Raw genomic sequence first — 11362 nt, 5'->3', positions numbered from 1 at the left:
TTCTACTGAAAGCATCGGCAATGACGTTTTGTGAGCCTTTTTTGTAGACAATATCGTAATCGTACTCAGAGAGGGTTAGTTTCCAACGAAGCAGCTTCGGGTTTTGGCACTTAAAGTTTTGTAACCATACTAAGGGCTTGTGATCTGTAATGATTTTGAATTTTTTGCCATACAAATATATGCAAACATTTCTTTCTCTATAGTTGAATACCGGGTTTCCGCTTCATTCAAGGTTCTACTCGCGAAACAAATTGGTCTGTCGGACCCGTCAGGGCCCTGGGAGAGAACGGCACCAATGGCGAAGTTACTTGCGTCGTGGTGAGAGAATATGGTTTTTGGAAGTTTGGGTGTTGCAAGATCGGGTTGTTTGTTAGAAGAGTTTTGCAAATTTCAAACGCCTCTATAAATTCTGCATCTATAATAACGGATTTGCCACCCTTAAGCTGGCGAGAAATGGGTTTCGTTATTCTAGCAAATTCTTTTATAAACTTCCTATAATAACCCAATAATCCTAAAAAGGATTTTATTTGTTTAGCAGTTTTTGGGCAAGGGAAATTTTTCACCGCTGCTATTTTGTCTGGGTTTGGTTTGATACCATCCTGTGTTATTACGTGTCCCAAAAAATCGATTTCTTTTCTCAAGAAATTTGACTTGGTGATTTGAATTTTTAGATTGGCTTGGCGTAATCTCTGAAATACAGAGTTTATGTCCATTAAGTGTTTTTGGAGGGAGGCAGAGAATATAATGATGTCGTCAAGATAGACTAAGCAGATGTCTCCTATTAATTCGCCTAGTACATTATCCATTACCCTTTGGAAGGTAGCTGGGGCGTTTTTCAGTCCGAAGGGCATTCTCGTGAATTCGTAATGTCCGTTTTCCACCGTGAAGGCTGTTTTGGCCATGTCCCTGGGGTCCATCTGGATTTGCTGAAACCCGCTAGCCAAACCTAAAGTGGAAAAATATTTGGCCCTACCGATGTTGTCAAGAATGTCGTTAATATTGGGGATCGGATACCTGTCGGAGATGGTTTTTTCGTTCAGTTTCCTGAAATCTATTACCAATCTCCACTTCTTTTGTTCGGGGGAGTCAGATTTTTTTGGAACTACCCACACGGGGGCACCCCAAGGGGAGTGGCTGTTTTTTATAATTTTTTTTTCAAGCATTTTGGATATTTGTTTTCGGACCTCCTCCTTATGTATATAAGTGACGTATTTCCAAATACTCCAGACATCAAGCCTAACACCCAACCTGTATATCCCGAGATACCCATTACTTCATTTGTCAAACATAACACCCAGCCTGTATATCCCGAGATACCCATTAATTCATTTGTCAAACATAACACTTCAGAGCCTACTATAGGAGTTATTCAAATTAATCAGACATAAACATTTCCCGTTAGACATAAACATTTCCCACGCCTGTTATCAACAGTCCCCTTATTATAAACATTTCACACGCCTTTACCGACGACAGCAGACATAAACAAGAGGTAAACTTTTAAACAAAGGGTCCAGCATGAGAACCCATTCATCAGCATAAAAGCTTTGACCAATCCAAATTTAATAAACCAAAAAATGCAGCCTGACAACCCACCCATCAGGCCACTAATTCGACCAATCCAAATCTTCTGATCGAAGTCCACTTTCGCTGCTAGCGTCGCTGTCACCGATAAAAGCTATAGTTATAAGAATAATGCAATTGTAAAGACAGTTCAATTTTGGGAATCTAACTATTAAGACATTACCAATAAAACTCCACTGTATATTAAAATAAAAATCGCTTTTTTTTTTAATATATCGCAAAGTGAAAAATCTAATTGGCGCAGCCGGTAGGATACAAGTAATATCCTCGCGAGTGACTACCTAAAAAGGACTTCAAAAATCACTTCGTGAAAATAAATTTATTTGTATCCGCAAAACGAACTTACTTAAATATTGTGAAAATAAAACAACAACATTAGTCAAATCACGAATGAGGATTTCTAATGTCTAAATTCAGCGATAATAAATCTAATAACTGATATATTTCGTGTAAATAACATTTTTGTTTTTTTAAAAAATTAAAAAAAAAAAATTTTAATAAACTGTAAAAATGGAAATGCCATCAACATCAACAGCAGCCGCAGCCACAGCCGCAAAAGCAACACAAATTCTTACAGACGTGGCCATGAACCATTTTCTTCTGCAACTTAAGCAGATAAACAAATTTAATGGAGACCCACTCTACTTGGCTCTCTTCATAAAGGAAGTTGACGAACTAGTTTACCATTATCCGACAACATCAGAAGCCCAACATCAAATTATACAAGCAGCCATCCGAAACCTTCTAATAGGACGAGCCCGAACATTGTTGATGAGAAATATACCACAGGACTGGAAGGAATTAAGGACTTTACTTATCAGCGAATACAACAGCGCAACACCTCCACATCGGATGATTATGGAATTACGTGAGACTAAATATAAAAATAATTTACGTAGATTTGTCGAAGAATTAGAAGAACAAACAAGTAGAATATGTTGTAAACTCAGCTTAGATAACAATCCATCAAACACGGTTTTAGTTTCAAGAACTTTGAATGATACATTAGCTGAAGTGATTCGTGAAAAATTGCCAGTTCAAACATACATTACGTTGAGCAAATTTGACATATCAACTCCTCTCAAATTAAAACAAGCTGCCCAAGCTGTAGGATTGTTTGTAGATAAACCTTTAAATACCCGCTCGTATACATCCCGAAACTCTAATGATGACGACGAATATCAATACTTTAGATCAGCAAGAAACTTTAACCCAAATAATCAGTCAGATAATAGTCAAAGAGAAAAAATCCAAAATAATAACTACCAAAATCGATATAACAACAATCAACGGAGACAGAACAAGTTCGACTCAAATAGGAACTGGGGTAATAATAGCAGCTATAATAATAATTCTTCTGGCAATCAATATTATCCTAGATCTTTTCAAAATAATCAAGTACAAAATGCCCAGACTACTCAAAGTACTAATATTCCCCAAAAACGTGCCAGAACCTCAGACTCAGGTCAACAACGTAGAACTGAGCCAATGGACACAAGTGAAAATTTTCAGACAATAGCCTCGGAAGAAACACCACCGCAATAAAAATTAAAATTGATAACAAACTATGCCTCTGTCTTATTGATACAGGCTCAAGCATAAATTTGATAAACGAAAACTTTTTGAAATATCCAACTAAAAATATTTCGACAAAAGTCCAAACGATAGGAGAATCTGTAACTTTAGAAAAATATATCGAATTTAGCATCCCAAAATTATTTTCATCCAAGCAAACATTTTTTTTAAAAAACTTTTCAAATCACTATGATATTCTTATAGGAAGAAAAATTCTAAAAGAAGCCTCAGCCAAAATTGATTTCATGAGAAATACTATTATTCTAAATAATTACGAATTCCCAATGATAAATATAACAGAGGAACGGAATCAAATTTTTTCAAGTATAACAAACGATGACGAATATATTTATGCCATGCAAACAGACTTAACAAATAATTATTTAAGAGACGATCACTTAAATAATGAAGAAAAAACTGAACTTCATTATTTAATGTCCAAGTATTTTGATATTCAGTATCGCGAAGGTGACAATTTGACTTTCACAAACGAAATCAAACACATAATAAAAACAAAACATGAAGAACCGATTTATAGGAAACCATATAGTTATCCGTACATTTATGACACAGAAGTAGAAAAACAAATTGAGGAAATGATAAATCAAGGTATTATCAGAAAATCAAAATCTCCTTATTGTAGTCCTATTGTAATGGTACCAAAGAAAAAGGATGCATCGGGAATTCCCAAATTTCGTATAGCCATTGATTACAGAGGACTCAATGAAATAACCATAAATGACAAATTTCCTATTCCAAACATGGATGAAATTTTAGATAAATTAGGTAAATGTCAATACTTTACAACATTAGACCTAGCTAAAGGATTCCATCAAATTGAAATGGACCCAGGATCTATACAAAAAACTGCATTTTCCACCAAGAAAGGTCACTATGAGTATACTAGGATGCCATTTGGTCTAAAAAATGCCCCAGCGACATTTCAGCGTTGCATGAATAATATTTTATACGACATAATAGGTACCCATTGTCTTGTGTATTTGGACGATATTGTCATATTTTCAACCTCATTGCAAGATCATATCCAATCTCTTAAAAAAGTATTCGAACGTCTTCGCAGATCAAATCTTAAACTGCAATTAGATAAATGTGAGTTTATGAAACGAGAAACTGAATTTTTAGGACATTTAATTACAACTGAAGGAATCAAAGCAAATCCAAATAAGATTCAAGCTATTCAAGATTTTAAAATTCCAAACTCTCCGAAACAAATAAAATCATTTTTAGGCCTTTGCGGATTTTATCGCAAATTCATAAAAGATTTCGCAAAAATCGCAAAACCAATGACTCTTTGTTTAAAGAAAGGAGCCAAAATAAATGTTAAAGATCCAACTTATAACGAAGCATTTGAAAAATTAAAAACTCTAATAAGTAACGACCCAATTCTCACATATCCAGATTTCGAAAAAAAGTTTGATTTAACTACAGATGCAAGCAATTATGCATTAGGTGCTGTTTTATCTCAAGAAGGTAAGCCTATTTGTTTCGCCAGTAGAACTTTAAATGAACATGAGTTAAATTACGCAGCTATTGAAAAAGAATTACTAGCTATAGTATGGGCAACCAAATATTTCCGCCCTTACCTTTTTGGAAGAAGTTTTAAAATATGCTCAGACCATAAACCGCTTGTTTGGTTACATAATATAAAAGAACCTAATATGAAGTTACAACGTTGGAAAATTAAACTTAGAGAGTTTGATTATGAAATAAAATACATTAAAGGAAAAGAGAATCACGTAGCAGATGCTTTATCAAGAATTACAAAAAAAGGAACTAAAGATAAAAAATTTGAAGAAGTTTTTCAAAATGATGATGAATTAGAAACTACTGCAGCAACAGTGCATAGTGCACAAGAAGATAATGGCAATTGCATACAGATCACAGAACGACCTATTAACGTTTTTAATCACCAACTAATATTTGAAAAAGGAAATAAAGACACTAACGAACTTACTCACTACTTTAACAAAACTATTAATAAAATAATTTACAGTGACATGACTGACCGTTTAGCAGAGGTTATAATTATAAAATTCATATGTGGACACAATTTTGTTATGTTCATTAATAATGACGAAGACTTTGCTATCTTTCAGCGAACCTATATGGATTTAATTAAACCAAACACTGGTACAAAATTAATGAAAACTTCAGTAATACTTCCAAACTTGTCCACATATGCAGACTTCCACGAAAAAATATTAGAAATACACGAAAAGACGATACACCAAGGCATTAAAAAGACGTATGACGATTTTAAAACTAAATACTATTTCCCAGACGCACAAAAACTTATTCAAAACATTATAAATAAATGCGAGGCCTGTAATTTATGCAAAGCAGAGCACAGAAAAGTTGCACTCCCTTTTGAAAGACTTCTGAAACTCAAAATATTCGTGATAAATATGTTATTGACTATTATTTTATTGACCAACGTAAATTTTTGACATGTATTGATATTTATTCAAAATTCATTTCCATTATAGAAACAAAAACAACAGACTGGATTGAAAGTAAAAAAGCATTACTCAAAATTTTTAATATGATAGGTAAACCGAAAACTATTAAAATGGATCATGATCCCGGCCTAGTATCGAAATCTTTACAAAACTGGCTACAAAAAGAAAATATCAGTATTGAAATCACTAGTAGTAAAAATGGTATAGCTGACATAGAAAGGGTTCATAAAACAATTAACGAAAAACTTAGAATCATAAATACACTCTCTGATGCTGAAGACAAATTAATGAATATAGAAAAAGCAACGTATGTCTACAATCACGAAATAACCCATGATGCCACTGGTAAGACCCCTGCTCAAATCTTTCTTTATGGTATGGAACCGAGTAAAAATATGCAAAAACAAAAAGAACATAAAATAGATAAAATTAATAAAAATCGTGAGGAACATGAAGTGGATCTTGGATATACCAAAGTTGAAAAAGATATGAAACGTAAAGCGAAATTAGTAAACCCATTCAAAAAGACAGGAGCATTAGAACAGAAAGACGAAAAGCATTGGCAAGAAACTAATAGAGGTCATAAAGTAATAAAGCACATAAGTAAATTTAAAAAAGCTAAAGCGCAAAATCTCTCTAATCATTCCAGGGAATCTGACAGTACTGACTCTGATCTTGAAAATGATCTTGATAATGACGTGGACGAATGTAACATTGACAACAGCTCAACAAATTAGTATTACACCTATCACTTCAAACAACGGTTATTTACTTCTGAACACAGGGATTGTAAAAATACCTTTAAGTTACGAACATCATATGATACAGATTAATCAAACAAAAATATTAGAAACATACCAGGACTTTATGAAATACGAAAACAAGTTTAATTACGTACCAGATATTGCCTTAGCACTAAAACAACTAAAACATGAAATCAAGGGAATTATTTCTACACAAAGACAAAAACGAGGATTATTTAATATTGTAGGAACTGCTTATAAATACTTATTTGGAACATTAACAGAAGACGATAAAAAAGAGCTAGAAGATAAATTTACAAGATCAAGTAATTGAAAATAAAGATTTTAATGAAATAGTTACAGTAATAAATAAACAATCCGAAGACATAAAAAAGACTTGTGAAAGATGAAGAAGAAATGGATGCATTACACATTTTTAGATATTCATTAAACATTTTCCTTGAGTATATTGAAGATTTACAAATGGGATTACAATTAACAAGAATAGGAATATTCAATCCTAAAATATTGAAACATGAAGAGTTGGATGATATAGACGAAGAAAAACTTTTAGCAATCAAAACTTCAGCTTGGATAAGTAGCCAGACTAAAGACACTTTTATTTTAGTTCATATACCAACTTCATTTAAGGAAACCCAAAAATATAGAATTATAAAATACCCAGATAATATAGGCCGACAAATTGACATAAATGATAATTTTGAATATTTTGTAACTGATAAAAACATTGTTTTTTATTTAGAAAACACACCAAGTTTAGACCAAAAATTTATAATCACTGATCAATGTATCTCTCAAATTCTTACTAATCAACTAGCGAATTGTCAACACACGTTTGTATCAGAAAATGAATCTATAAAATATATTGAACCGAACATCATTATAACTTATAATTTAAGCAAAACACAAATTAAACAAGATTGTGAAATATTCAACAAAACGATACAGGGAAACAACATAATACAATTAAGTCAATGCACTTTAGAAATAAGAAACATAAAATTTACTACTTCAAAGATTATAAACGAATATAAAATTATATTATCTAGCACCAATGTAACATTATATGAACCAATTCCATTGTTAAAAATTAAGAAATCAATTAGCTATCAAGAAAAGCAAGAAACAGTTTACAAGTGTATTGTATTCACAATTTTAATAATTATAGTTTTAACTATCACTACTTACATCATATTTACCTACAGGCGCCTAGCCAACAAAAAAGAAATTTTTGTTAGATTCAACAAGGATGTTGAATGTTCTAAAGGAGGGGCGAGTGACGTATTTCCAAATACTCCAGACATCAAGCCTAACACCCAACCTGTATATCCCGAGATACCCATTACTTCATTTGTCAAACATAACACCCAGCCTGTATATCCCGAGATACCCATTACTTCATTTGTCAAACATAACATTTCAGAGCCTACTATAGGAGTTATTCAAATTAATCAGACATAAACATTTCCCGTTAGACATAAACATTTCCCACGCCTGTTATCAACAGTCCCCTTATTATAAACATTTCACACGCCTTTACCGACGACAGCAGACATAAACAAGAGGTAAACTTTTAAACAAAGGGTCCAGCATGAGAACCCATTCATCAGCATAAAAGCTTTGACCAATCCAAATTTAATAAACAAAAGATGCAGCCTGACAACCCACCCATCAGGCCACTAATTCGACCAATCCAAATCTTCTGATCGAAGTCCACTTTCGCTGCTAGCGTCGCTGTCACCGATAAAAGCTATAGTTATAAGAATAATGCAATTGTAAAGACAGTTCAATTTTGGGAATCTAACTATTAAGACATTACCAATAAAACTCCACTGTATATTAAAATAAAAATCGCTTTTTTTTTAATATATCGCAAAGTGAAAAATCTAATTTATATGGATATCTGTACTTTTTGACATGTATTGGTATGTTGTCGGTGGTCGGGATAGGGTGCTTGACCGTGTTAGAAAATGTCAGAGGTGTCGCGTCATCATAGAAAAGATCTTGACATTTTTTGCAAATTTTAACCAACCCTTGTTTTTCCTCGTCCGTTAGATGGTCCATTAAAATTTGTTCGCTAAGATTGCCCCTTATTTGTTGGTAGCTTGGGTTGAGTGTTACCCCGTTTATTTGGTCGTAACATTCTTTGTTATATGGTTGTACCTTTAATGGTTGGTCGAGGCATAGGATCAGTCCAGTCCCGGAATTGTTAGTTATTTCAAAGAAGCTATGGCCGTCTGAGGCTGTGTAAAGTCCCCCGCAAACAGAAAGATTGCTGTCTACCTCTAATGAATTACAGAGAAAGTCACCTTCCATTAGATTTACTGGTAGTTTGATAATGGTTTTACTTTGGGGCTGGATAAAAAGTTCGTCTGTTCCTCATTAACTTCTGTAATAATGTTGATTGTGGTGAATGGGGTTTCGATTTTAAGATCCTCAATATTAATCTTTACTTTCCGGTCTGTTAGGAAATCCATTCCAAGAAGACCATCAAAGTATGGGTGGAATTTGAAAAGTAGTAACTGAATTTCTCCAAGTTCTTTAAATTCTATTGGTATGGGTAGTACAGCCCTTAAGGTCAGCGAATAACTTTCCAGTACTGTTGTGATTCGGACATCATTTTCTAATTTTTGTATGGCATCTTGCGGGATAAGGCTTGGGTCTACAAAAGAATAAGTGAAACCGGTGTCGATGAGGAATTTTAGTGGTTTTGGGGAATAGGATAGAGTGATAACTATATAGGGACGAGATAGACCGTGCGTTTTTTTGTTTATGTAACCGACTTGTCGGTCGAGGCTTCTTGTTGAAAATTTGAGCTGTCGTCAATGTTGTTAAAATTGGGAGCAAGCCTGCCTGAGGTACTGCTACGATTTTGATCAGTATTATTTTCTCCCATTCTATTGTCGTTATTCTGCCTGTTGTTATTGAAACGATGCTGGCTTTGGTTGGGGCCTTGGCGGAACGGGTTTCCCGAGGAATAGGAATTTCCAGGATAATCTTGCCCGTAATTATTGGAAGAGTAGTTATTTCCACCAACAGAGTTGTTCTGGGTCATTGCGGTCTGAGATGAATCTATTGTTTTGTAGTTTGTTTTGTTTTTGATAAATGAAGTTCTGCTCAGCTTGGCACCACTCGTAAGCCGCCTCAATCGTTGTCGGATTCCGGGCTCGGATGACCGTTCTGAGTGGGTCTCGTAGCCCGACGAGGAAGGCGTTAAGGCAAATTTCATCATAAAGAGCTCTTTTTGATGCTGCACTTACACCGTGGTCTGGGTCTGCGGGGAGTGACAAAAGTTCGCTACGGAGTCTTGTGATTTCGAAAAATAATTTACCCAGGGACAAACTAGCGGGAAGGTTCTGAATTTCGGCGATGAGTATTGGTTCTGCCTTTTTGCAGGCATACATATGCTTCAGATTTTCCCTGATACTGTCCCATTCTAGCTTGGTGTCCAAGATATTCAGAGTCTCGTCCGCTTTTCCTATAATTTTGTTTCTCAAGGTTCTTAGTAGTAATTGTCCGTACGGGGTCTGGTCCGTTCCCCTTATTAGCATAATAATTTCCTCAACGCTTACAATAAATATCTGGAGGGTACCTGGGGTCCTTTCGAAAGTAGGCAATTGTTTGACGAAGGCTAATATATCGGTTGGGTTAAGAGTGGTATTTAGGGTAGTGGTTGACGAAGTGTTTAGAATGGTACTAGCATTTCCTATATTGTTAGTGGCACTATCAGTGGGGCTAGTGGTCCTAGAGCCCGATGCGTTTCCCGAATCCATGATTATAATTTCTTCTTCCCTAATATTGGGAAGGCTAGTACTATTCCTGAGACCTTGTCTAGTTATAGTTTTCTCTACTATTGTTTTCCTTGAAATTAGGTGGGGAAAATACGTATTTGCGTAATTAAAGATTTAGGAGAAATATATGTAAATTTTGGAATTATATGTTTTGGTAGATATTATGTGCTTTAAAAGGAGAGGTGTAAAATTATAAATTGTATGGAAAAGGAAAAAAAATCGTATTACCTATATTTTCTCGTGTAGCTAACTTAATAAGAAAACGTTTGTGTAAATGTATGTGTGTAATTAAAAAATAAATATATATATTTTTTCTCGTATATAGGTAATTTTACGTGTAAATATATATACGGGTGTATGGCTTAGTCTATGCTAATAGTTACGGAAATTTGTGTCGTTGTATTACGCTGAGAATCTGTAAAACTGACATAATTAGTGTGTGTGTGTGTACTTTTTTTTTTGTGGTGACCATGGGGCAAAGTAATTATTCAATCCGTTGGTGTGGCAATGATTACTAAGATTACTGTGTACTTCTTTTGCAAATTGTTATTTGATTTTACTCTTATAGCCTGATTCCATTGGCGCATTAAAACGCATTTAGCCAAATGCGCATTTATTTACACATGGAATCGCATAAGGCTAAATGCCGCATTTAAAATAAATGCGATTTTTAAATGCGATTAAAAACTATTCGCCCCGAACGTTTTTAGAAAAAATACCGATGTTTAACGATATTTTGTTCGTGCCACCACTACAACAGCTGATTTCTATAAGCAAGGTTGGCGCAATTTTTGATGTCTTTTGAATATAAAATCTATTTTGTACATAAATGACTGAAACCTAGAGCGCACGCTGCAAATTCTGCTCGCAGTACCACAATGCATTACTGCTGGATCTCTGGGTTAAAATAACTCTCACATATACGGGGATCCTTGCCCTTTTTAGAAACTGTGGTGGTCTCGGTTGAAAACCCGTCATAACAACGCAATCAGCTTCTCTTCTTTATCGTCCAAGTTGGCAAATGTCTCGGTCGCAATATGAATTTCCTGCTGAGCGTTACAGAGTTTGGTAAACTCACTCATGTTCATTAATTTTAATTATTTTCTTTTGGATTTGCCAAAATTCAAAAGTAAACAAGCCCAGATCAGCTGTTTGTGCCACTCACATG

Source organism: Drosophila elegans, unplaced genomic scaffold, assembly GCF_018152505.1.
Source record: "Drosophila elegans isolate 14027-0461.03 unplaced genomic scaffold, ASM1815250v1 contig_498, whole genome shotgun sequence".
NCBI classification, from domain to species: Eukaryota; Metazoa; Arthropoda; class Insecta; order Diptera; family Drosophilidae; genus Drosophila; species Drosophila elegans.
This window is presented reverse-complemented; position numbering follows the sequence as displayed.